The sequence below is a fragment of the Lycorma delicatula genome, chromosome 4, assembly GCF_047948215.1.
Source record: "Lycorma delicatula isolate Av1 chromosome 4, ASM4794821v1, whole genome shotgun sequence".
Classification (NCBI taxonomy): Eukaryota; Metazoa; Arthropoda; class Insecta; order Hemiptera; family Fulgoridae; genus Lycorma; species Lycorma delicatula.
The window spans coordinates 181,520,953-181,547,635 of record NC_134458.1 but is presented as its reverse complement, the minus strand read 5'-3'; the positions used below and the strand labels follow the sequence as shown (position 1 = coordinate 181,547,635).

Below are 26,683 nucleotides of genomic sequence, written 5' to 3'. Positions count from 1 at the left end.
GAAAATATAGCTGCATTTTTACACGCCAGTGGACTTCTTAAAAGTCTATAAAATGAAAGTTTAAAGCTGTGATAAAAGAATCTCTAAGCGGTAGTTTATATATATATATATATATATATATATATATACAAAGAAAGAAAGAAAGAAATGGTGTTGATAAGTTTAATTTTAATTTCATGGTCTTTTGAGAACCTTATCTCAAATTTTAATATTGGGGCCCTTTACACCCCGTAAGTGTTTGTGATTGTCCTTGTCTTTTATGTCTTAATGTTTATTGTGAAGTTTGTGTTTTTAAATAAAATGTAAGAGCCCTTTACACCCTTACATATGACGATCCTGATGGAGATAATAATTTATTTTAAAGAATGTGACGAGGGCTAATGACCTTAGCAGTCGATGCCCATAAAAAAAAAAAAAAAAAAAAAAAAAAAAAAAAAAATAATAATAATAATAATAATATTACTGAACTCTTAGAAACGGTATTTAAATGAATAAAATTTAATATTTGTATTACTACCTTTGTTATACTTTATATGATAGGCACTTAATATGAATGCAATTAGTTTCTATAAATAGGCATATATTATAATCACTTCTATTAAATTTACCGGTATTACGTATTCAATACGGTGAAAATAATACGTAATGAAGATGGTGTGTATATACTTGTCATACAGCCTAAACAATAGCAAAGCCGTGTTTGCTTAAGTTGTACGCATCAGATTAGAATCGGAACGCGGGTTTGTCATCTATTTGAATGTAAATTGAATGCTGTGTTTTAAGATTATTTGCAATAAGCTTTCTACAAGCTTTTGACAGTATCTGTTTAGGAAATAAACTGAAGTAGTTGTAATACTATATAATATCGATCATATAGAGAATAAAATAATAATTGATTAGAAAAATCTATAAAACAATAATTTAAATTTTATTAAAAACAATAATTTTAAAAGTATTGAAGTAAATTCCGATAGTGTATTGTGCAATAATATTTAAACAATTTTCGGAAATTTTAATCATCTTTAAATACTGTTGCTTTTTATTTTTTTAACAAAATTAAAATCCGAAATCTGTTCCTAAGGAAAAATTAATTATGTCTAATTGCCTGAAGGAGAAAAAATCCAGCTACTTGAGAATTTATTCTGTTCCAGTTTATTCTGGCTGGCCCTGTAACGCCCTGTACGCTCTGTGATAGCTGTCGATGGATGAAATTTTTTTTTAGCCTGTGAAAAATGCCATATCTGACCGGGAGTCGAAACCAGGTCCTTCAGATGAAAGAAACGCTACCATTCTGTCACGGAGATCATATGTATATTTTGTAATAACAATTTTTACAGTTATTCCCGGGTTCGAATCCCGGTAAAGCACGGCATTTTTCATACGCTACAAAATCTCATTTTCATACTCCACGTATATGCTTCAAAACTTCTCTGTAATTTCATCAATCAAAAAAATAAAGAAAATGAAGACCCTTTTTAAAAACATAAAGGAAAGCTTTCACACAACGAGGGGAATATATATTTAAAATAAATTAAAATTTAACCGTATGCGTGTGGCTTTACATCAATCTCCATCAAAATATATTAAAAATAAAACGTGAATTAAAGTTACGAATAAAATTAACCATTTTTGTAAATTTAATAAATGTATAAATTTCATTTATAAATAAATTGTTATAATTTGGAATAACTTATTGTGGTATAATTTATATCGTAAAATTAATTATTTATTTATTTTTATTTCCCGTCTATAAAAAATATCGTTTTTGGTTATAAATTTATGATTAATAAATGAATTATTACAACTGAAATGAAATGTTGATCGGTTTTATTGAAATTAATTCGAACGCCAGAGAAAACCATTAAAAATGCTTAGTAAAAAAAAAAAATAATTTTATATTTTACTTGTAGCAGGTGTTTTCAAAATATGAATTTTTTTTTTGTAACGTTTGTTTTATTAACAGTTTTTACATATTGAAAATACGGGTAAATTACAAAAAACTCATTTTTTTAAAAAAAAGGTTGTGAAAAATATTGTCGTTATGACGTAAAGTAATAACTAATAAGTCTGTCATAAATGCGGGAAAATGTATTATTTTTACTTTAAAATAAAGAAACATTCTTGAAATATTACGTGAATATATGAATGGTTTCAAGCAGTATAAATTTACTATAACAAACAATTCTAAGGATTGATGATGATGATGGTGATGGTAATCATAAATATATGAAAAATATCTTCAAATCGCCCGTGAGACATACCTTTTCGACAACATCGATTTACGTTATTTAAATAAAATTACTAAAGAACTTCCTCTACAAACAGAAAAATATCATTGAAATCAGTGTATTTCGTCATGAGTAAGACAAACATTTTTTTTGAATTAAGATTCTTCTGTGAAATTAGTAAAGATTTATTTAAAAATATTTTTTTTTTTGGTAGTTATATTATTTTTTGCATTTAAGCGTTATTATTTCGTAATAGTTAAGTTAAATTTTATCACAAAAAAAAAAAATAAAAAAAATATTAAATTAAACAAAGAGGTTTTAAAATAAAGATGTTTTGCTGAATTAAAAAATATATATATATATAGGCGCTAACAAATTTTTGTTAATAATTATTTTTATTATAAAATACATTACAAAGTACATTTTATTTATCCGTTATTGTAACAAACAACAAAATTACCATAAGTTGCTAATACAAAATATATATAGAACAATAAGTAATTGGTTTAACAGAAATATTATGAAATGATTACATTCCTGATCCACTGATCAGTAATTTCGTGAAATCTTTAAATTGAAAAAACTAAAAGGTAAATGTGTTAAAATCTGTCAAGTTTGTTGTTTTGTTGTTTGTTTATTGTTTTTTTTTAACCAAAATTTTTTTTTGTTTCAAAATTAACTAGTATTCTGTCACCTTAGATCCGTTTTCCACTCATCTTCATCAATCGAGTCTTCTTTTTAATTTTTACATCCTTCTTCTATGTGATACGACGATCCAGGTGCATTCCTAAGTACCTGAGATCCTCTGGCAGCAGCAACCCTACCTTATTTAGCAACACTGTAGGACATTCTCATTTACACATTGCTTTTTATTAAGCTTAATCTTCAATTTTTTTAATCATTCTTTTAAATATGTAAAAAACCATCACCTCTTGTAAAGATTTAATCCTTTAAATAACGTTAAACCGGTGCCTGCCTCTCATTCGAAGCCGCTCTGGCCATAACATCAACAAATTCTGGGAACGTAATATGTTGAGTGATAGATAAATCTGCAGTATACAAGAAAAAAATAATAACGGCTCAAAAATACTCCCTGTGGTACACCTGATATGATTTTTGCACAGCTCTGAGCAAGTCGTTCCAAAATTTAACTTGTAATCACCTGGCTTCTAAATTAAACCAATATAACATAATAATGAACTGGTAGAAACGCTTTAATAATCTAATTTATTTTAATTATGTCAAACATTGTCAAAGGCTTGATATATAAAAAAAAACCTTTGTTCAATTGTATTGTACTGGCCAGTAAAATTGATGATCAGAACAATATCTGAAAGACAAGGCTTCAGTCTGTACAGCAGAAGCTTTTCAAATGATTTACAAAGAATTGTTAAGTAAAATTCGGGCGTTAAATATTAACACTTGTAGGATTTTTCCCTGGTTTTATTTTATTTAAGTTTTTATTAATTTTTTTTGCCTTTTAAAGAAAAAAAAATACCGAATTACGCCCGTCTAAAACTAATAATTAATTTACGTAAAATACCCTAGCGGCTTTAAAATATGAGTTCATAATGAATAATTTCATTGTTAGTGTGGAAATGTTAAACTTCTATTCTCATGTATTATTATAATATTAAAGTTTCTTGAGCGTCTAATGCAGTGTAGTAATATAGAGTATATAAAAGTAGTGGAAGAGAGTAAAAAGATAGATGGGAGGGTCGGTTCAGAGTGAAACATTTTCCACTTCACTTTTGCCGGTTATGTTTAATTTTCATTAAAATTAATTGGACTGGAATGAATTAAAGGGATCTCGTTGAAAGCAGAGATTGTTTTGGATCATAAAATATGTAGAATGTTTGACGCCTCAGGTCAGTAGAATGACACGGTCTGTTACTTTACACATATATGTATACTACATACAATCTAACGCACACTTACAAACATGTATCACCTGGACGCATGAACGTACAACGTTTAACTTCCTAGCAAATAGAAACCTGTGTACACATTATTACTCAGAAATGCACTTCGTAAATCACGCCTATTATTTCCTTTGGAAATAATATTTAAAAAATTAAAATACAAAAATTAACAATAAATCATTCAATTATTAAGTTCTTTAATATTAATTTCAAATCTAAAAACAAAAGTTTAATAAGAATTAAGAGAGAATCCTAATACAGTAACAAATGAAAACTAATACAAGAAAAGAAAAAATCAGAAAAGCTTATTATATAAGACTCGTATATTTCAGAAGGAAAAAATAGAGGATATTCGAGAAAGAAATAATTTTTTTCTATTTGTTCAAGGAAAAAATAGCATAATACTTTTTAGCAAGAAAAAATAAATACAAATTACGAGGGTTCTCTTGAAAGAATATATCGTTTAATTTTAATAATTTTTATTTATTAAAAAATTACTTATTTTTTCAAAAATTTCTAGTATATACATTGTCTACTTCTCTCCATCATCACTGCTAGCTTGAGGCATCTCCTAAGTTTTTACGTCCCATATTCCACAGCCAAATTATTACCTAAGGAATTTCTCAATTATTAAACGGTTGAGAGTCACTTGGACCAAAGTCTGGTCTAGATTCAATAAATGGGTGCGCTTTGTCGTGTAACAAGACAGTGTTCTTTATCAACCGCCAATGTCTACAATTTTCATCGCAACTTCTGAACCGTGAATTTTAGCTGGTATTACCTTTTGAATTTCTAAGCATATTTCTGCTTTATTAATTTTAAAACTTAACAATTCATATAAAAATGATGAGGAAAAGTGTCTTTTAAGCAAACAATGTCAGTAAATCGTTTGATCTTAAATCACGGACTTGAAAGTACGCTAAACTTTGTGAAATAAATTTATCAGCGATTATTATTTTCAAAATTGTCCTTATCAGTTATTCATTTATAAGGTAATCCTTCCTGACCCGCCTAAAAAAGAGAATTTTCATTGTTTACGCCATTCTCTTTCCATTCACCTTACAATTTTCAGTTTTGATGTCGTAATAAAATCTGTTTTATTCCTTTATAACATTCTTGCAATATTCACTGTGCTGTTTACTACATGGATTGGCTATATAGAAAACTTCATTAATTTTAGAAATAAAAAATTATTGTTATTTCTTGTGTCTCTGATCCTTTAGATACGTCTCAGTTGCAAGAAAAAATTTAAAAGATGATGTAAATTAAAAAAATTAATGAATCCGATTCTATTGTGAAACATTGAACTGTATACATTTATACGAACACACACAGACACAAAATTACAATACACTAGCTTAGCAAGTCTCGACTATTTTATTATGAGTTTAGACCCGGTAAAAAATAATTTAATTATTTTAAAATTATTAAATATTATAAAGACTCACTTACTCGCTCTAAAATTCGGAGGTAATTAGCAACACCGGATTGAACTTACCAGTATCGTTATTGTTAGTGACGCCCGTTTGGAAAAGGTAAGGAAATCCGTTAATTATATAATCAAATACTTAAGATTTACATTATTTTTATCAAATTTTTGTTTACTTATAAAGTTTAAATAATTCAAGTTCGTTGAGTTTATTGAATTCTTAGCAATGAGAAATTTAAATATTACAATTAATGTCTTTGAATGCGTGTCTTTTTTCTATGGGTAATTAATGCTAGATTTACTTTTGTTGCTATTAATAATTCGAGCGGAGAAAAATTTTTTAAATGTCTGTGAAAGATCCTTCGGTAGAAAAGATTTTGTATTTTAGTTTTGTAATTAGTAATTTCAGTGTTATCACGTTAAGAGCTGTTTTTTAACAATTATTATTATAATAATACATTTTCAATTAAATAATTCTTAAGTAGATTTTTTCCTTAAAAAAAAATACAATTTTTATACTTCTTTTCTTGCCAAATATATTATGGAATATGCCATAGTATATTCATTTTTTATCATTATTTAAAATGACCATTAATTTACAAAAAAAAACTAATTTTTTAAAAATTAATTCAATAAACTTTGAAACTCAAATCTAACGAAATAATAGATAGTGTGATTTATAAATCCTTTAAAAGTTGGTAGTTCACCTCTATCAATCTTAGTAAAGTTGATTCGGATTTTATTAAATTTAACTTGTGGAAAAGCATGTGGGTTGATGGATAAGCTAGCAAAAGCAGACTAAACTTGGCGGTATACTTTTTGTATACCTCATTTACGGTTTAAATTACATAAATGGCACAACTTATTGAAAATAAATTGTTCATATTTATTTAGGCTATTTATAAATAAATTTACCGTTGAAATAAAGTTATGAAAGTAAATTAAATTTGAATGAGACTGAAGAATTTAAAAATATAGTTTTCTAAAGTTAAAATTTCACAAAGTACAGTTAATTGGCCGTCAGGTAACAGCAGACAATTATTTTTAATATATAAAAAATTGGAATAGACTGCAGAAATTTTCTTAATGTATTAAGATAATGTAATTTTTCTTAAAATATACTTGGATAAAAAACACAAAAAAGTATTCTGATAGACTCTTTTCAAAAAGTAAAAATAAAAAAGTAAAACAATTGCGTATTTCCATGTTTGTGCAGTCATATCAGTGTTCACGATGAAATTGATATAACAGTAGTCACGTTCCAGAATTTGTTAGTTAATAAAATTTATATGTTCCATATACTTAAGACATGATATTTTGTTTCACATTTCGTATTTTAGAACGTAGAACAACATCTCATTGTAATTAATTTTCGTTTAAAGCATTAAGACTGTTTAATATGTTAAATAATAGCATTAACCATTTGCAGACTGGATTATAAAATTTTAAATCTGTGAAATATTTTTACGCCTGTTAAATTGATTAATAATATATTTCGTAACTTTCCCTTTTCATCATTTTCACTACACTTCGTTTATCTTCTTTTCTTTTTTTAAATTTATCTTTACCATTAAAAGGCTACTAGTAATTTATTTACACGTTGATTGTATTTTTTGTTTATTATTTGTCAGTAACGCTACGTTATGTTATAACGTTACGGTGTTTCTGTTAGATAAGGTTTGAACTTATCTGTGGGTCTGTCCATGTAATAAATAAATGTTTTTGAGGCGGTATTACTGTTTTTTATCTTCTATGAGTCTTCTTAATAGAAGTAAATTTGTTTTAAAAAAAAGAAAGAGTAACGAACTGACATTTAAAAAAAACCTTTTCCGGATTTATGTTTAAAGGAATTTTTTTTCTTGTACACTACCGAAATATTGAACTCCATTTTTGTTCTTCCGTAAATTGCATTACGTATATATTTATAAATAATGCATTATTTCTTACAGAAATGGATTTATTTTATTGCTTTACACTGTTTGTTCCAATCCTTTCTTAAAGTTACTAATTATGTGAAATATCTCAGGTATTACTTAGAGTTACTTTCTATGTAAATGATGATGATAATTCTTAATCCCTTTGGTGGACGTAGTGAAGGCGTCGTTTTTGTTTTTTACCCTTATCAACTGGACATGGAATGCTTCTTATTCTTAGAAACGGCTACATAGTTTTTGTAAACGATCTATTTTTTGACGTATAAGTTTTCCTGCAGCTGTTATGTTAAGATATCTAACATACATAATATTAGTAAGTGCTAAAAGTACACACCGGATTTGGATAGAGCCGGATTTTGCTGCTGTTAAAAAATTAACATCTAAAATTAAAACATGAAACAACAGCTATTATCAAATGAATATGTGTGTACTATAACACTATTATGGAATCTATAAAATAATAGTCTTTAATATGTTGGAGGGGAAATATATGGTGTTTTTACCGCAATTAATCATCTAGAACAATACTAAATTTCAACAAGGAGGCAGTATAAATTTAATATTGTTAATTATAAAGCATTATGTGTGTTGAAAACTAAGCTGTATTCTGTTTTGCTTATATAGATATATAATTGAGAGAGAAAGATAGAAATGCAAGTGAGAGTAGAAGTGGAACCCTTGAGGTATAATTTCACAGATAAACAATCTCATTGTGCTCTGTTAATAGTTACTCAAAATGTATTTATCAAGAGATGAGTTGAACACGAGCCTTAAGCTAACTTAACTATTGCCGAAATTGTATAATCAAGTCATGCTATATGAATATATATATATGTTTATATAATATACAATATTGTATAATATAAGTTTTTTATTTAGCTTCGTCTAAATATAATGCAATTGAAACTTTAATAGATAGGCAATGTAATGGTTTTCATTATTTATTCATTTTAAAATAGGTTATATGAACCCATTTCATAAAATGTTCATTCTAAATTGAACGTTGATGTTTAACTGCTGGAATATTTTAGCTACTTTTTACAATATTTATGTACCGTACTTGCTACTATAACTGTTTTGAATTCAGAGCAATAAAAAAAAACAAAACATTTTATTCTCTTGTAAAGTTTATTCTGTTTTTCTTTTTTTGTTTTTCTATTTATCTTTTATAGCGGGTAAAGTAATAACAAAGAATATATTTCTTCTAATAAAGTAAAGTAATATACCACGAAATTAGATTTAGTTACTCATCAAAAAAAAAAACAACAAAAAAACGAATTCCTGATTAATAATGGATCTTTTAATATCAGAATAATATTACAAAAATTATAACGACTATCATAGCAGAGCATTTTTTAAAAATCTAAAAATGATTGGTTTCAGTTCAATATTAAATAGTTTATTTCCAAGCTATTTGTACATAGCACCAAATCTATATTAATGGAGAAGTTAAAGGCAATTGTATGGAGTACAAACCAGATCAATCCGTTAAGTACCGTTGGCTGCAATATGACATAGTTCACTATTAATATCAGTTCGCATACAGAACCAACGTTTTCTCCCTGTAAGGTGAAATTCCATCAGTCCCACTAATAAAAAAATATCGTTTTATTTTTGCAATCGACCTGTTAAATCGATCTCTGTAACTGAATCGTACAGTTTATCAATGTAAACTGCATGTCACTCTAACCATTTGTCATGTATCCGTATTCTTTTTTTAATTATTTTTTCTCTTCTTTGACAAGAATTACGATAGGATTGCCAATTTTTAATCAGAAAATTCGGTTAATTGCTTTCAGCAATTTGTTTTAATATATTTACTACAAAAGATAATGGAGTGCGCGCGCGCGTGCGTATGTGAACGCTTGACTAAATTATCATTGTCACGGCATGGGCACGTAACTGTAAAGCCACTCTTGTGTATGAATGGAAATTTAATATTTCAAATAAAAGTTGATTCATTCTATATTAAGACATAAATATAATGTAAACTCTGTAAGAATAGTTGATCGTGAATTTACTAAAAAAAATAATTATATTTTTCAGCAGTGTTTTTTCGGATTATTAACCAGGATATTTTTCCATTTCTTGTCTTGGCATATTTTATGTAGCACCTTTACTTAACGCACTTTAGATCACGTGTTGCAACTTAATATTGGATTTTAAATCAACCACGTAAGTGCTCAAATTTTGTTTTTGTTTCACGTGTATTACTTAAAAAAATAAAGTTAAATACACTAAAAATAAATACTGCTTGTAAATTAAAATTGCTTTTTTTTAATATTTTAAAATTTTTCTTTTAAGTAAAAAAGTTTAAATAATGAAGAAGGACGATAAGATCCGATAGATATTTATTCTTTCTAATTAATTTTTTTACTTTTATATAATTAAATTTTACAAGTATTTCACTGTTATTTTATAAAAAAACTTTGTTGGTTGTAAAAATTCAAAAAAAAAAATTACATTTGTTCATGTCCCATTTTTTTTTTTATATATGAAAAAGCGGGCATCAACAGCTATGATCATTAGCCAGGTGGGAATTGGTCATGCCTGACCGGGCTTCCAACCCAGAACCTCCGCTCTAAATGCTGAGACGCTACTTACTCAGCCGATTAATTTTAATCTGATTATTTGATGAAATACCTGATGAATCGTAATTCTAGAATTTTATGTAAATATAACTTGTTTGTCACTGTCCACAAAAAAATTTTGTGGATAGAATTTTTAATGTTAAATGTGTTTAATTTTTAAAATGTTATATTATTTTTGAGTTATTTTATAATTTTGTTTGTTTGTAATAGTATATTTTGGTTATATATTAAAATGTTTATACAATGAAATTTTTATCTGAACAAATAAAATTTTTTAATTTACACTTCGTAGGAAACATACTTCAAGGTTGAGATACCTGTTTACAGGATAAAGTTACACCGATATCAGACACTCTGTAGTGATCTCCAAAATTTTTTTACTTTCATCGTATCAGAATTGAGTAACGTACGGTAAAATCATGGAATATAAATAACAAATAGTTTTTTCGAGGCAAACAACAGATTGAAGGAAGTGTATTGTACTTGAGAAACGACAAATGACTTACCAAAATGAACACAGCTATTAAATTTTCATGTGCATCACCAAAATACATAACTAACTAAATATCGGTCATCAAATTGACATAGTTTTCTCCGTACGGATTAACTCGTATTATTCTCGCTGTTTTTTAACAGGGAAATCCAAGTCAGAAAGCAATAGGGAAGTTGCATTTTAATGCAACCTGTATAGAAAGTGTTTTGTTCAAAGGATTGTTTTAAAACTTGAAAATATTTAAAAATCGGCTTTTTAAACAGTATAGTTGTAATACAACTAACTTTTGATCTACGTTAAGCTTTTGCAGACTTCCGCTGGATCTTGCAGCACTTTTGAACGTAGCGCTGTCATTCGAGTAGGGCTTTAGAAGCTCTTTAGTGCTATTTGTGTAATTTAATATGTAATTAATCATTTAGAAGGATTTTTATGTGTTTATATGTTTTGAGTTGCTCATGTTTGTCAAATTTGTGTCCATTATTGTTTGTAAGATGTTGTCGCTGTGGTTTTTTGTGTGGTACTTTGCGAAGCGGACTCAATGTTACGAGTAGAGTGCTATTGTCTTCTTTGTATCGATATCAAAACCTGCGTCCTGTTTTACCTAAATAGAACTTTAGAGTTTGAGTAGTCAAGTTGGTATACGTCAGAGTAATCCAAATTTTTTGAGTTATTTATGTGAATTTTTAATCATAATATCTAATTTTTTAAATTTCTGGTTCAGTATGGAATATTGTGCCCTTATTTTTGAATTTTTATCATTTTTTTCCAGTATTGTTGATGTAAACGAATGTCAAATTAAAAACAATTTTTTGTTTGTTTTATCGTATTTTTTTGAACCGCTGTAGGATTTTATCAGTAAATTTTCTGTTGTATCCGTTTGCTTCAGCTAAATGTTTTATTGCGTGTAGCTTATCCTAGTTATCTTTTCATGAAGAGAAAATTTTTTACGTGTGTGTAACAATGTCCTGAAAGTTTACGAATATTCTTAAAGTTTAATCACAAAACACGAACTTTCAAAATCAAAATCTACGCAATACCTATCACAGTTGACTTACCCACATACAACTCTTTCAATCACCCAGTACAAAATAGCTTTAGAAATCATGCTGTGTTTGCCTATAATCAGCCTTCATGGCTTTCCATTGTAAAAAAGGTTTAAACCCGAAAGAAAGAAGATTGCTCTTATTGCCATTGGGCTAGATACGCTAGGGGTGGTTGGTTCTACTGTGTTTTTTCCTTCTCAGCCTTGTAAATAAATAGATTTTTATAAAAAATCATATTAGATGAGAAGAGTGTAAGTGGATTATACTCTATAAAAATTTTACTTTTAAATATTTTTTTAACTTAACCACTAAAAAATATCTATGTAAATTTCGTTGATGGATATTTTTTAACCAAAAAAAAAAAATTTAAGTAACCCCTAAGGCTGAAAATTAGAGTTTTATACATATTTATATTTTCTGAGTTTTAATCGGTTGACTTGATCTATTTTATCTTAATTATATTCTTTAAATGAACCTTTATCAGGAAGAGAGTAGTTTTGTAGTTTAGGTAATTAATTAACTTCCCTATCTTCGAAAATATGTTTTATATTTATTTTTAAAAAAGTATGTTTTTCTGTTATCAGAAATATATATTGAAGTTGTATTTAATTGTATGATTTAAACACACATATATAGAAAATTCTCTATTAAATAAACATAAGAATCAATTTATGATAATCTTTGAAACATTTGATTGGTAAAACAAGTCATTCTAGAAACTTAGTTTAGACATACGTCGCCAAAAGATTTCTTTAAGCATGAAACCAAAATATTTCTCATGCTTATTTTGTAATTAATTTCAATAACTTTTATTGCAAAGACTGTTAGATTTTTAATAAAATCTACAAATGAGGAAACGATGATTACAATTCTTTGGATGTATACATATCTCAGACCTGCTAAAAGAAGTTACAAATTCAAGCTCACATGCTTCCGGGAAATAGGAAAAAACGTGAAAAACATTAGAATCAACAGGCACAATAAATGACCGGACACTTTTTTGATAAGTAATTCAGAAAGCGGTTTTCAGGAAAGAAAAAATCCACCAGTGGGAGGAACCTTTGGGCACAAGAAGAGAAGGAACGAAAGAAGTGTGTGTGTGTGTGCGCGCGCGCGCGCGTGTGTGTAGCGTAACCAAAGTTCATTTATCGTACCCTCTAAAAGGGTTATTTGAAAAAAATCTACACTGTTTTCAGTGAATTTTGGGATAGTCCTTTTCAGAAAAATTATTTAAATTTCAAATATTTTAAGAAATTAATAAAAAAAATTCTTAAATTAATTTGTATAACACACAACCTTCTAAAACAGTGAAATATAGACTATATGAAAATTATAAAGGAAATGAATAAAGACTGTTTAAATGTAATATTATAGGAGAATGTAGCAAATTATGTGAATTGTTAATAATAATGGCTTCTCTCTGAGGGACTCTCAGTTTTGGAGTGCTAGATCTGAGAACCTTAAGGCAATATTGATTACAACTCTTCTATCTAAACACTACAGTATCTATACTAGATATAAACAATAAGCAGGTATAACGTAGTGTTCCCATATAATTGTACCAAATTAACCTTACTTTTAAGTAAATAAACAAATTGTAACAAAATATTTAAAAATTATCAGGTTGTTAAATATCCTAAAGAATAAGATAGTTAATTTTTTTGACTCTTTTCTCCCTTTTTTTAGTTAAGAAATGAATTGAGAGGGGAAAAATACAGAATGAAGAAATTTCTACAATAAGTGTAAAATTATAAAGTTTGTTGTAGAACATGTTAAAAATATTTATATATTAATGATTATTGGTGGTTCACGTAATAAAACTATTCAAATATAGTTAACTAGTTTGTTTTTAAAGGGGATTTAAAATTTAAAATCCAGGAATGAAAAATAAAATTAAAAGATTAAAATCCCATATTTCCTTAGTGTTTGGTGATGGTTTTATAACTTTTTGGTTTATTTTATTTTGTCTGTTATTTTGTTGATTTGATGCACTTTTCCATTGTGTCTTATTCTGTACTAATCCATTAGTTGCAATATACTGATTACGTTCAACATCATAAGTTATATGCTTTTCTACACGCTTAAATAAAAAAAGTATTTGTGTGTTCTGTATTTTAGACGATTGGTTCTGATAAACCGTTTATACGATTGCTTCTGATAAAACTCTCGCCCGATAAAAATGAAATTTTTTATATAAAATTACTTCATTAATATCTCAGTCAAATTAAAAGATGGTACCAATTCACCTGGATTCTTTTCAATTTAAAGTGTGCAGCGTTTATCAGAATATATGTACACACGCTTTGATATTAATATGGACAATATTAAGTATCCGGTCAACAATGTGTTCGGTGAATTAAGTGTTTTACTTACGAGTATATGCCACAAAAGTCATTGTTCAAGACTCTCTCGGCCCCATTTTTAAAAAATAAATAAATAGGTTCTTTTTCAGAATTCGACACTCGCTTTTTTCAATTTTTTCTTCAAAATCAGTGGGTATTTGGAAGTATTTGCAGAGAAATTATAAAGATTATCCAACCAAACTTAACCTACGCTCGATAACCTTGACTAGCGAGCTTAGGTTAAGTTTGTTAACGATCAAATTTTAAGGAAATGAATTTTGAACGTTTTCTAAGTTTTTCTAATTTATAAAGAAAAAAGCTAAATAAACAAAGTTTTTCATAAAAAGTTCATAATTACTTTTAACTAGTAATAAAAATTAATTCTACCTTATGTAATTATTTTACGCTTTTTATTAATTAATAATGTACGTAATTGTTTACTTCCTTTTACGAAGTAAAGGAAGTATTGGGATCGCGAAAAATTACGGTTTTCAGATTTCAACGAAAATATCCATTTTGACCATCCATTTTAATTTTAATGAAAAAGTTATTACAAAGATTAATAATTATTAATAAATCAATATATTTAAGTTAAAAGTAAAAGTAAAAAATATATATACGTATATAAAGTCGGATTCGAACCGGTGTGTTCATGGTTACGGATCCGACACATTCTCACTTACACCACAATTGAACGACGTGAAACAAAATTAATACATAAACTAGTATAAAATGCTGATACGGACACCACAAAAAAATGTGATGCAATGTGGTATCCACCATAATGGAATTATGTAACTATCCACTTTATTAAAGAATTGGAGGATCATATCTCACTTTCAAATAAAATAAGTTTCAAATGGGTATATGTACACGTAATTTAATCGGCGTACAAGGAAGTCATGTGGTGTTCACATCAGATTTTTTTTTGTAAATTAAAAGAAATTTTTAAAAGTGAACAAACCTAATGTAATAATAAAATTTATTATTTTTTTTAAAGATATGTTTTTAATTATAGTCATAACAATGTAATCGATTAAAATTTTTAGTTTATAGTAAAAAAAAAAAATTAAAGAATTTACTAGTCTTTTTAGAAGAAATTTATAATCCTGTGTTAATGTACGAGGGTTTACATGATCAAGAACACCAAATTACCCTCTTAAAACCGCTAAAATCTTCTCTTGTTTTACAATTTTGCCTTCCTTTCTAACTATCGTTAAGTTCAATAGACAAACAAAGTGTGTCGTTTCCTATTGTATCAGATGATCTAAGTACTTCGCTTCTTTTTGATCCAACAAGTACTCTCTCTCAGCTCTCAACAACTTACTTTCGCACGCTCTCCCTTACCTTTACATCTCTTCTCTATCTCTTTTCTGAACTCTGACACCTCATCCATTAAGTACATCACTTATTGTTGATAGTATCGTCTTTCCTAATAGCTTTTCAAACCAAAAACTAACAACAACACTTCTTGTACTTTCACAAACATTAAAAGCATCTTTATACACCTATTTTTTTTTGAATCGTGTTTTTTTCTCTTTTACCTAGTTCGGTTTAGAGCTTTGTATACAGTAACGATAAACATAGTTATTTACCTTCCTATATAAATTTATAAAATCAAAGCATCTCTTGAATCCAATTTATATTTTTTTCTATATCTACATATATCTCTTTAATCCTTTAATTTAAAATCTTGAAATATCCATCAAATGTTGTAATGAAAAGTTGAACCACAGAAGTTTTTTATCCCAACAGAATTTTTTTCCAATTGACATTTTAGTTTCCTTCAGCGTAATTTATGGTTTCTTCATTTTTATAATACTATACAAGTTGTAGTATATAACTATACATATTTATACACCAATGCTAATGTATGGAACAGTAATTGTATGCAGTATTATTAAATTTATGTATGTAATAACTTTAGCTATAAATAAATATTAAGAATTAAAAAAGTAAAATATAATTGAATTAATTAAATTTAAAAAATAAAAATAAAATGATACTCAATAGTTTAGACTTACACAAACGTATTACTTTATCACAGATAAATTTTATATTAAAATAGTATGATAAATTCACTGTTACCTCATCAAGAAGTCTTTTTATTTTGAATTCGGTATTATGCCGATTCATTGCTGAACCTCAATATCAGTTTAATTAACTGAACTTATAATTAGGGTTTAGAAAAATAAAATTTTGACTTAAAAAAACAAATAGAAATAAACAAAACTACAACAAAATCTGCATCATCATCGAAGACGATAAATTCCGAGTTTCCGAGGACATGAACATACGATGTTCATGTCCCTTTTTCTTTGTAGTTCATCAAACAATCAATTTATTTATTTATTTATTTGTTTTCCTTAATTAATGTGTATAGTTAAGGTTTCAGCATAATAGACGAGAATGAAATAATATTTACGTACCCGTTACTACATTTCTTTTTTTTCTTGAGTTAGTAAGATATTTTTAATGAATTGTGATACGTTGTCTATAATTATTACTTAATTATCAGAAACATTTTCTATCAAGTTTTCTTCAACCCATTTTAAGTAAATTTATCAGTTCATAGAGTCGTGATAGTCATCACTTATTGCATTTGCTTTCCAGGAAAAATAATGCATTCGAGATAAATCCCATTTCTCGTTTAGCATGTATTAATCTACTGCCTTTAGAAATTGGAGTTTTTAGACCTTTCCTTGAAGGATAATTTAGTAGAGGTGTGACCAGTAGAATGTTTGTTACATCAGGGTATACGACCTGCTTGTTATCGGTTCTGATTTTTTGAACGCGCCAAGGTATTGTATTCATTTAAATCGTACGTTATGTTTTGCGATAGAAGTTTCCTTCTGTTTTCAAGTTTTTCTTTCCATTTAAAACCTTCATAAACTGGCTTCACTTTTTAGAATTTTATTCAATCTTTCACATGTTTCTGTAAATTTTTAACTCTCGGTAACTCTTATATATTTTATGAAATTGATTTACGGTTCTCTATATGTCATGTCAAAATTATTTTTTTCACAATTCGTGTACTTTTTCGGTATATTGATAGAAGCGGCCCGACGGGTTTTGTAGTAATCTCTTTAACAAATTTTTTAAATATTTTTTTTTCTGTGGAGCTTGCGAACAGGATACTTACACGCAGCTACTCTTTTTTCTTCTCATTTTTTGAATCGAAATAATATGTCTATCGACTTTTCTCAATTTTTCGAATCTATCCGGGTCTTTTTTCATGAGGTCGTACACCAGAGCGGCATTATTATTTCAAGAGCGTGCGATTTTTTTTATATTTCACCGTGGATTAAAGTTGATTCATTTTGCATGAAAAATAAATTCTTTATAACATATTCTATACATAATAAATTGTTACAAATCGAGTAAAGCAAAACGCGACAGAAGTAGAAACGGTCTCTATTTCCAAAAGTTATTGTTTTGTAGCAATTAACTTGTATTTAGTTTAAGATGATCGTTATTTACTTTGTACACGATACTTGCTACCAGTATATGGCTTACTTCTTGTCAGGTCATCTAAGTAGAGAGTGATCAGTTTGTTGGCAAGAAACATTGATAGATTATGCTCTTTATTTCTGTGGCATTATTTTATGCGGACTGTATGTTAATTTATTATTTTTTTAAATAATACATTCTGTCAATATTTGCAGCATTTTTTTTTCGTTCTGACCACTGACCACTAACTAAGGATAGCGTTTAGATCTTTGATTTCATTTTCCCTTCATTCTTTCAGTTTTTGTTTCCTATGTATATATCTTTTTTTCACTGGGAACTTAGATTCTTCTATCAGTTTTCTAAATTCACTTCTGTCATCAATTAAATCTTTAATAATGTTCAATATATTTAAATATTTTTCTATTTCTTTAAACCCACTGGTCTGTGTGGTTCTATTTTGTAACAAATCTTTTTGTCAGTCTGTTTAAATGTACGGATAATCTTAATCTTCTTTTTCGAATTAAATTCCCAATTTTTTCTGTATATTTGTGAATTTCTTTTTTTTCACTTTTCAATTTGTAAATTCCATTTTGATATTTTGGTCCGTATATTTTCTTAGAATTCTTATCTTTACTTTTGTTATTTCTTGTTCTATATAGTGCTACTGGTAGGACCATAGTTTTATATTGTCATAATTTTGAGTTATATGACAGGAATTTTTTGTTGTAAATGTTCTTTGTGAGATCACAGGCAATTTCCATTTTTTGTATTCTACTTTTTATGACTTTTTTTTTCAATTACATTTAGAGTAATGATTTCTCCGAGTTATTAAAATTTTTGGACCACATTTATTCTTTGTTTTCCGAAATTTTAATGGTTTGAATTTAATTCTGTTTGCCATCGGAAAACCATTCCTTGTTTTTTTTTCTTAGAAAATTTGTAGACCAATTTTATTTGCATGGATAATAAATTTTCATAATAACAAAAATTAATTTTACTAATATATTATTTTCAAAAAATAAATTTGGTGCAGGGTTTAGTAAGGTTGTAATAATAATAATAATAATAATAAATAATATTACTGGTATTGTAGTTAACATTACACTTAACATCTACATGAAGCATCAATTACAGAGTGTAAAAAATAAAGTGGATTCTGTTTTGTAGAAATTGGCGGGAAATGTTTTTAGAATTGGTAATATCAGCTATCAGATATCTTAACAGCTATCAGGCAGCAAGAATCACATTGTGTGGTGATACCATCAACAATTTAAGGTTTTCATAAAAATATATTTTGTTATAAAAATGCCCTATGAGCATACCTAAACAAAATTTTGTGTTATAAATACCTACAAACTTTATCCTGGATTAGCTTAGTCTTTTATTTAATTTCCATGTACGTACGGATTCAGACTGATGCCACAAACTGAGATGCGGAATTATATTATTATATATCTTATTACTTAAGAAGTAATTTTAACCTATTTTTTTTCTCAAAACAAAATGTGAAGATTTTACATTTGCAGTCGATGAAATCGTTAGATCGTTTGATTATGAAACCACCTCGTTTATTACATAACCAAACTCCTATTATTGTCTGTGAATTCTTTTCAAAACTGAAGGATTTGTCATGCATAACTGTTAATCCTAAAATATTTTCTCAGTTAAGTTTAATTGTTTACTAGCGGTAAAGTAATCATATATTAATTTAATTTTTATCAGTTTGATGAGAAAATGATATTTTTTATATTTAGAATTTACGAAAACATCACCAAAGAAAAACTGTTACATCCGAGAGAATAGATTGGTAGTCTGTCAATTCTCTTATTTTTCAACATCCAGCTTTCTCTTTCTCCTTGTTTTAGTTCATTTTTTCTTCTAAAGAAAGGAGGAAGATCACCTTTCTCCGTTATTAAATTTTTCACCTATTAAAACCGTCTTTCTTATTCTTCCTTTCACCGTATCCTACTTTTCTTACGCTTTCTTCTCTTTTTTGTCTTCTCCTCCTCCTTTCTCTTCTAATTCTCCTATTTCTATATATCCTCGTCCTTCATCTTTCTCTTCCTCTTCATGTTTTGCTAATTTTTGTACATTACTTTTTCTTTCTTCTTTCTCTTCGTCTGCTTCTCTCATTTTCCTCCACTTGCTTTTTCCTTATCTCTTCTTTCACTTCTTTCACTTTTTTCATTGTTTTGTTTTTAACCTCCGTATCACCGTTAGGTATTGCTTCAGAGAATGAGATGAATGATTTGTAGCGTGTGTGAAAATGCCATGCCTGACCGGAATTCGAACCCGGGACCGGGAATTTTTTCATCTACATTCATTCTTCTACAATTACTATCTTCACTTACATATTCTTTTCCTAATATCCTTATAGAACTATTCTTAGGAAAGTGAATCTAGGTAAAAAAGTAGAATATGTTTGGTCACTTTCCTCTATACCTTGGAATTTAACATATTTGTATTCCTTCTTTATCTATATGCCTTTATACATATCTTCATAATCTGTAGCGGTTTGTCTTCCTATCTTATCTTACAAACTCTCACAGTATTTAAATAATCGGTTTGTCCTTCAAACGGTCTCCTCCTTTCCTTTTCTATAGTGCTTCATTTTTATAGCTTGTAGTTTGTTTTCTCCCAATCCGGTACTTTATCAAGCATCGCTAATCAGAATTGATGTATCATATTTATATAAGTTGTTACTCATTTATTTGCAAAATATATTAAAAAAATTCTGTGATATATCTGGGTTATGACGTTGATTAATAAAAAATATCTTCACGACACAAGTAATTTAATTTATTTTCCTCTAGTCTAATTATAACGAGTATTTTTAATTAAAGAATTTTTTTAATTAAAAATACGGTTTCATCACCTAGTTTACTTAATTTATTCATTAAATTTCTACAGATTATATTATACATTTATAATTATGTAGTTTGTGTTATGGGTTATTATTACATAAACTGAAGGGAGTAATTACATCGTTCCGTGGTTATACGTCCAGGAGCCAACAGTAGAAGCTGCACCACCAGTCAGAGATGTCCCCGCGGTAATATAAGCTGTTCTGCTCGTTAGATACGTATAGATAATTGGACAACAAAGCTTATACTTCCTCTATACTAAACTATATTACATCTCCATATGGTATTACAGATAGCCTCCTCCAGTTCCGTCTTAATTCTGTTAAGGTATGGTTAGATATTTCTCTTTAAAACTTTTACATAATTTAAGAAAAGTATACCAAGAAAAATTAAACATTTTATTTTATTTATTATTAAATATATTTGATGAATCTAAATTTTTTTCTCAAACATTTTGTAATTGAGAACTCAGAATTTTAATTAAAATTAGAAGTATATTTTTAATTTATTTGAAATGTAGCTTTTGTCATTTGACTACTATCATTATAAATTGTTATACTTGGAGCAGTTTCTATTTAAAATTTCTGTCTGCCTTCCCCAATAATAGTGAGTTTCAGTGTATTCTACCTTACAAATTATAAGTAATAATACTAACTAGAAAAAAATAAAAAGGACCAAAAAATTAAGTAAAATGCAGTAATTTAATCATAAGAAAAGGTATAATGCTAAACTATTTTTAAAAATGTCAGCAAAGACTAAAATCCATATTATAGTCAATGTTCAATCACAATATCACACTGTATAAAAATAAGTAAAATATTTATGAAACAAGAGAAAGTAGAGAATCGAATTATTTTTTATTGTGGGGTTCTCCTATGCGAATATTTATAGGTGTTCTATAGATTCTATAAAAATATATTTATTCTTTAATCCTATAAGTCTATTTGATGAACTTTAAAATAGTTTTTTAAAACCCACCGAATCGGTCTAGTGGTAAACTTGTCGTAAATCAGCTGATTTCGAATTCGAAGTTCTCAGGTTCAAATCTAAATAAAGGTAGTTATCGTACTTTAATTTTATTTGGGAGTTACTTTTAATCGGATTTGAATACTAGATCGGATAGTGGATACCGGTGTTCTTTGATGGTTGGGTTTCAATTAGCCACACGTCTCAGGAATGGTCGGTCTAAGTTTGTAGAAGACTAACCATTTACCGGTACAGTTACATCACACTGATAAATCGCTAATGACTTTAATTGCTGATGCGACTATAAATAAAAGTACTAAATAAGAAAAACAGGTTTTTTTTTAATAATCTACTGTTATATTTCTGATAATTTTGATTCTTCGAGCTTACAAAATGATGCTCACGTTTCGTTATTTTGTTTTATTTGCTAAATTCGAATTTAAAATTTGTAGTATTGAGGTAAAGAGTGTCATATATCCGATGAAAATCGGTGTTAACCTTCTAGAATTGTAATGGTACAAATAAATATAAAACGTTGTCAGTTAAATATTATCATCCCCTTTCTTGGTCAGCTGTTTAACATTTTATTTTGTGTTTCTAAATTAATCTCTTTTACGATAACATTCTAAATTAATTTTTTTTGTTTACGTTCTATTTTTTCCACATTTCCTTCATTATCTTGCATTTTTTACAAACTTTTCGAAGAAAAGTACGATATTACTTTCGGTCGCATGGTGGAATTTGTGGTGGGGGGTAAAAATAAATTTTCTTTATTTTTTGAGGTATGAGGAGTTCGAAGATACTACCTATCACTTAATTTGCGGTTTACTTATATATATATATATATATATATATATATAAGGAAGGCTTATGTATAAAATTGCGGCTCGAAAATTTTCAAAACTTGTAGATCAATTTTATTGAAATTTAGATATGCTGTAGTAATATATCTGAAGTTGTGGATATGAGAATTTTATGAAGATTGGTTGAGCTGTTCTTGAGTTACGCTCAATTTAAGAACGAATAAATTTGAGTTTATGTTGACTGTGTAGTACGGTATTGCTTTCGGTCACATGGGGCGAGTGATGGATGAAAATGGATTTTCTTTACGTTTTGAGGTATGAGGAGTAGAGTGGTTTCCTTGTATATTTATTTATTTACAGGCCTATGTATAAAGTTTTGAGACTCGAAAATCTCCAAAACGACTACAAAGTTTTGGAAATACACTATACACTATCATTTAGGTTCATTGAAACTTTGGTATGCTGTAGTCGTGTATCTGAAGTCTTTTTTCTTTTTCCTGGTAATATGTGATGATTTGTAATTTATTTCTCGTTCTTTGATGTTTTTCTGTGTTATTTTCAATTCTTTCATCTATTTATCCGTTTCTCTGATCTGGTTTTTTAGATTTTTATAAAGAGTAAATAGCCTACTTGGGTTCATTCTTTGTAAATGACCATAGAAGAGGATTCTTCTTTTTCCGATTACATTCGATATTTTCTCTATGTTCATGCACAGTTCGTTATTGTGTCTTCTGTATTTTTCTCCTTCTGTGATGAGACCTAGAATGTTTTCTGAATATTCTTCGTTCTTTTGTTTCTAGCTTATTAATTAAACGTTTTTTTGTTAAATATCAGATATTCAGTTGCATATAGAGCTTCCGGACGAACAACTCAAACGTAATGTCTTAATTTACTATTCATTTATGTTGATTTATTACTATAGATGTTCTTAGATAATTGATGGGCTGCCGGCGTCCGTGGCGTGAGTGGTAGCGTTTCAGCTTTTCATTTGAAGGTTCCGGGTTTGAATCCCGGTCAGGAATGACATCTTCACACGCTTCAAAAATTGTCATTCATCTCATCCCCTAAAGTAATACATAAAAGTGGTTCCGGAGATTAAATATATATATATATATATATTTATTTATTTATTTATTTATATAGATAATCAATAGGCTAGTTCTATTTTGTTGATTACTTGACCTGATGGTTTCCTTTTTAGAGAAGTTGACTTCAATTATCTTCTGTAGACAGTTAAATTTTTCGGTTTTGTTAATTCTACTGTGGTTGTTAATGTTATCTATTGTTGTTTTGTCCCTTATTTCGTTACTAGTTTTTTACGCGCACTTTGATCTTCATCACGAATTTTGTTTTCTCAAAGGAGGTCTGCACTCCTATCTTTGCTGCTTGTTCTTTTGTGAGTTGTTAGCTTCGTTGTTCTCTTTATTGAACTGCTGTAATAGCCAGATCATCGGCGAACGCTAGACAGCCTTTTGTTAAGTTGTTTTTCTTATATCCCAGCCTGATTTTTTTTTTTAGCTAATCTTTTGTTCTTTCACTTTTTTCTCCATTCTTTAATAACTTGTCCCGTATACAGTTAAAAAGGAATGGTGAGAGCTTATCACCTTGTCTTACCCCGGTCTTTATCTCGAACGGTTTTAGATTTTCTGTCGAAACTTTATTTTGGAATGAGTATTTATTTATATGAATGAAATAAGTCATATGCGAGCATATAATTGAAAAGCTCCTCTCTTTTAAAAAGTAGGAAAAACCCAAATTTACAGCATTTTGCAACTTAGTTGCATTTTCTTACTGATCATCTAATTCTATTGCATTAACTATCGATATTATCCGTTTTAGTATTTAATGACCGTAAAAATTACATTATAAAAATTATTATTTAAAAAAAGTAGGTTAATTAGTTTGTAATATTTAACTCTGCAGACCAAACAAGCTATATTTTTATATTTTGAAAAAAAAATTAAAAATATAAACCAGCTTAGCTTTTGTGTTGCTATGATAACAATGAGTACTGGATTGTGAAACGGAAGGTTATTATGAACATAATTTACGTTTTGTAGTTATATCTTTTCTTTGTTAATATTATAAGGATTCATTCATATGATCCTATATAAGTACAATTCTTTATAGACGCAATATTATTTTTATTATAAATAAAATAAATTAAAATCTTTACAAATCAGGGCAGTCTGTTATTTTGTTGGACAAAGTAACATAATATAGAAGAATATAAATTATATTATATTTTCATTTTAAATTATAAACTTCTTAGATTTTTTAATTTTATTTGTTTATTTTTTCAATTAATTTCATTATTTTTATTATGACTGGCTGACCATAAAAGAGCACTGCTCTTCATAGGAAATACCGCTAATTACAGTGCCCTCTTTTTAACTGTAGTTTTTTCTATTCTACCCGTCTACGGAAAAAACAAAGTGAACAAAAATGCTACTGAATTGTATATTTTTGCAAGAAGACTTGTAGTTAATGAATGTCTGTTGATGTCATGTATAGTAAAAAAAAATTCTTTCAGCTGTTTTAAACTGATTGAAATAGATGGAGGGATGCCAACATTTTTACTTTTTCGTGTATAGAGATATATGTTGATACAGGTCGTTTGGTAGAATGACGCCGGCGAGCGTTTGTCCACACCGAAAGACTTATTTACTCTGACCAACTCGCAAATCAACATTTCAAAATTTTTGAAAAAAATAATTTTGATGAAATAAAGCTACATATTATCACAGAAATAGACATTCTTAATGAATATAGGTTTTTTCCAATAAATATGTGATAATCTTCGTAATTCAACGTTTTTTAATTTGAAAATGTGAAATCTTTGTTCTTGTAACCCTGATTTTTTTCTCCTAACCCGTCTACGAATCGCACCGCTGGATAGCAGTATTGATAGTATTAGGTAGCGTACAAAATCTTGATAATGTATACTTGAAATAATAAAATTTAAAAGAAAATATACAACAGCTTGTTTTAAAAGTAAATATTATTATGTAAATGAAACTACTGAAGATGAAACAATTTTTTTAAGCCCCATCACTTATTAAAAAAAATAAAAGTATTAGTTTACAAGAGATTATACCAGTTTTATTAAAAAAGGAATAAATAAAATAGAAATAAATTGCTAAAATTTTTATTCTACAATTAGAACTATTTGGTGGCGCTGGGGTCGTGATATTTCGAAAAATTGTACATTTAATGAATATATATATATATATATATATATATATATATACTAGCGGACCCGACAGACGTTGTCCTCACGCGGCATTATTCTGTAATAAATGCACACACATAAATAGAAGTAACTTAATTAAGTTAAAATTAGCAGGAATGTGTTTTAAATTTCATTAAAATGACTATTAGTATGATATTATCAGTTTGTGATTGTTGTATTATTGTAATGGGTTTATTGATTAATTATGTGTAGTATGGTTAATATTTATTTTCACAAAATATTGAAATGTCCGATGAAATAGAATTAAAAAATCGAAACGTCGTAAAATTAATAATTAGTGTAATTAATAAATTTTCATCCACATTACTACTAATTTTCACTTAACATCATTCTAAAAAAGTACCTCCTACATATTTTTTTTTTTATTTAATAATTTTGATGTTTCATAACCATGTAAGAGCTTAATTAATCAATTAATAAAAAAATTAAAGCACTGTAAAAAGCAACGTAGTTAAAATTTTAGTAGACATTTTTATCTTTTTCTCATTCTTTATTTTAACATCTATTTTACCAAATTTTAGATAATTGTAAATTAAAAATAATTTTAGAAAACTTTTTATAAAATTAATCAGCTAAAACATTATAAATTCAATTTTTTAAATACACTTTAAACTATATTATAAGTAACTTATATTTTAATTTTATAAATGTTATAATTTATTTACAAACTTAAATTTTTATTTTCAAAGAGCCGTTCAATACTTCATAAGTTGCATAGAATCAAATGAGAACTGACAATTTAAATTTGTAGGTTAAGTTGATTGTTGTTGAATGCACGTGTATACATCATTAAAATTCATGAAAAAATCATGTAAAATACTCACTTCAATACTCCACCTTACAAATTTGCACAATGTACATTTTTAAATTAAACTTTAAAACGTTATTTCAATAAATAATAATATAATATAATATTCTCAATAAGCGCGCAATTCTAGCAGACTCGGCAATGCTTTGCTATTGCTAGATCTGAGTATACATACAGATTAAATGACAACAATTGAAAGTTTCATAAAACCTTAAAAAACTGAACATTAGCAATTTAACAAAATTTAACCTTTCACTTTATAAAAGTCATAATGTAAATAAATCCAAAACAACAGCACTACCTATCGGATTTAATTCACACCACTCTCTAATAACAGTATTCGGGGGAAAATAATTTTTTAACGAAAAGTGTTGTGGCTGCAAAATCATTACAATTAATGGTGAACATTAAGAAACTTACAAACCATTACGGAACCTTATAAAATTTCACCTTTAACTTTATAAAATTCAGAATGTAAATAAATCCAACTGTCAAAACAGCACTACCTATCGGATTTAATTCAAACTATTCTCTAAATACGAATTTTAATGTAAGAA

At 27.7% G+C, this 26,683-nt stretch overlaps 2 long non-coding RNA genes across 2 annotated transcripts in view; both read left to right on the top strand.

The window, feature by feature from the left end:
• LOC142324127 (uncharacterized) overlaps positions 1–26,683 on the top strand; it is a 415,902-nt gene that overhangs the window by 95,952 nt on the left and 293,267 nt on the right. The gene's annotated exons all lie outside the window — the stretch shown is intronic.
• LOC142324126 (uncharacterized) overlaps positions 9,564–26,683 on the top strand; it is a 73,158-nt gene continuing 56,038 nt past the window's right edge. Inside the window, exon 1 of the long non-coding RNA XR_012756221.1 lies at positions 9,564–9,688. This is a non-coding gene — a long non-coding RNA (uncharacterized LOC142324126). The remainder of the gene's footprint in view (positions 9,689–26,683) is intronic.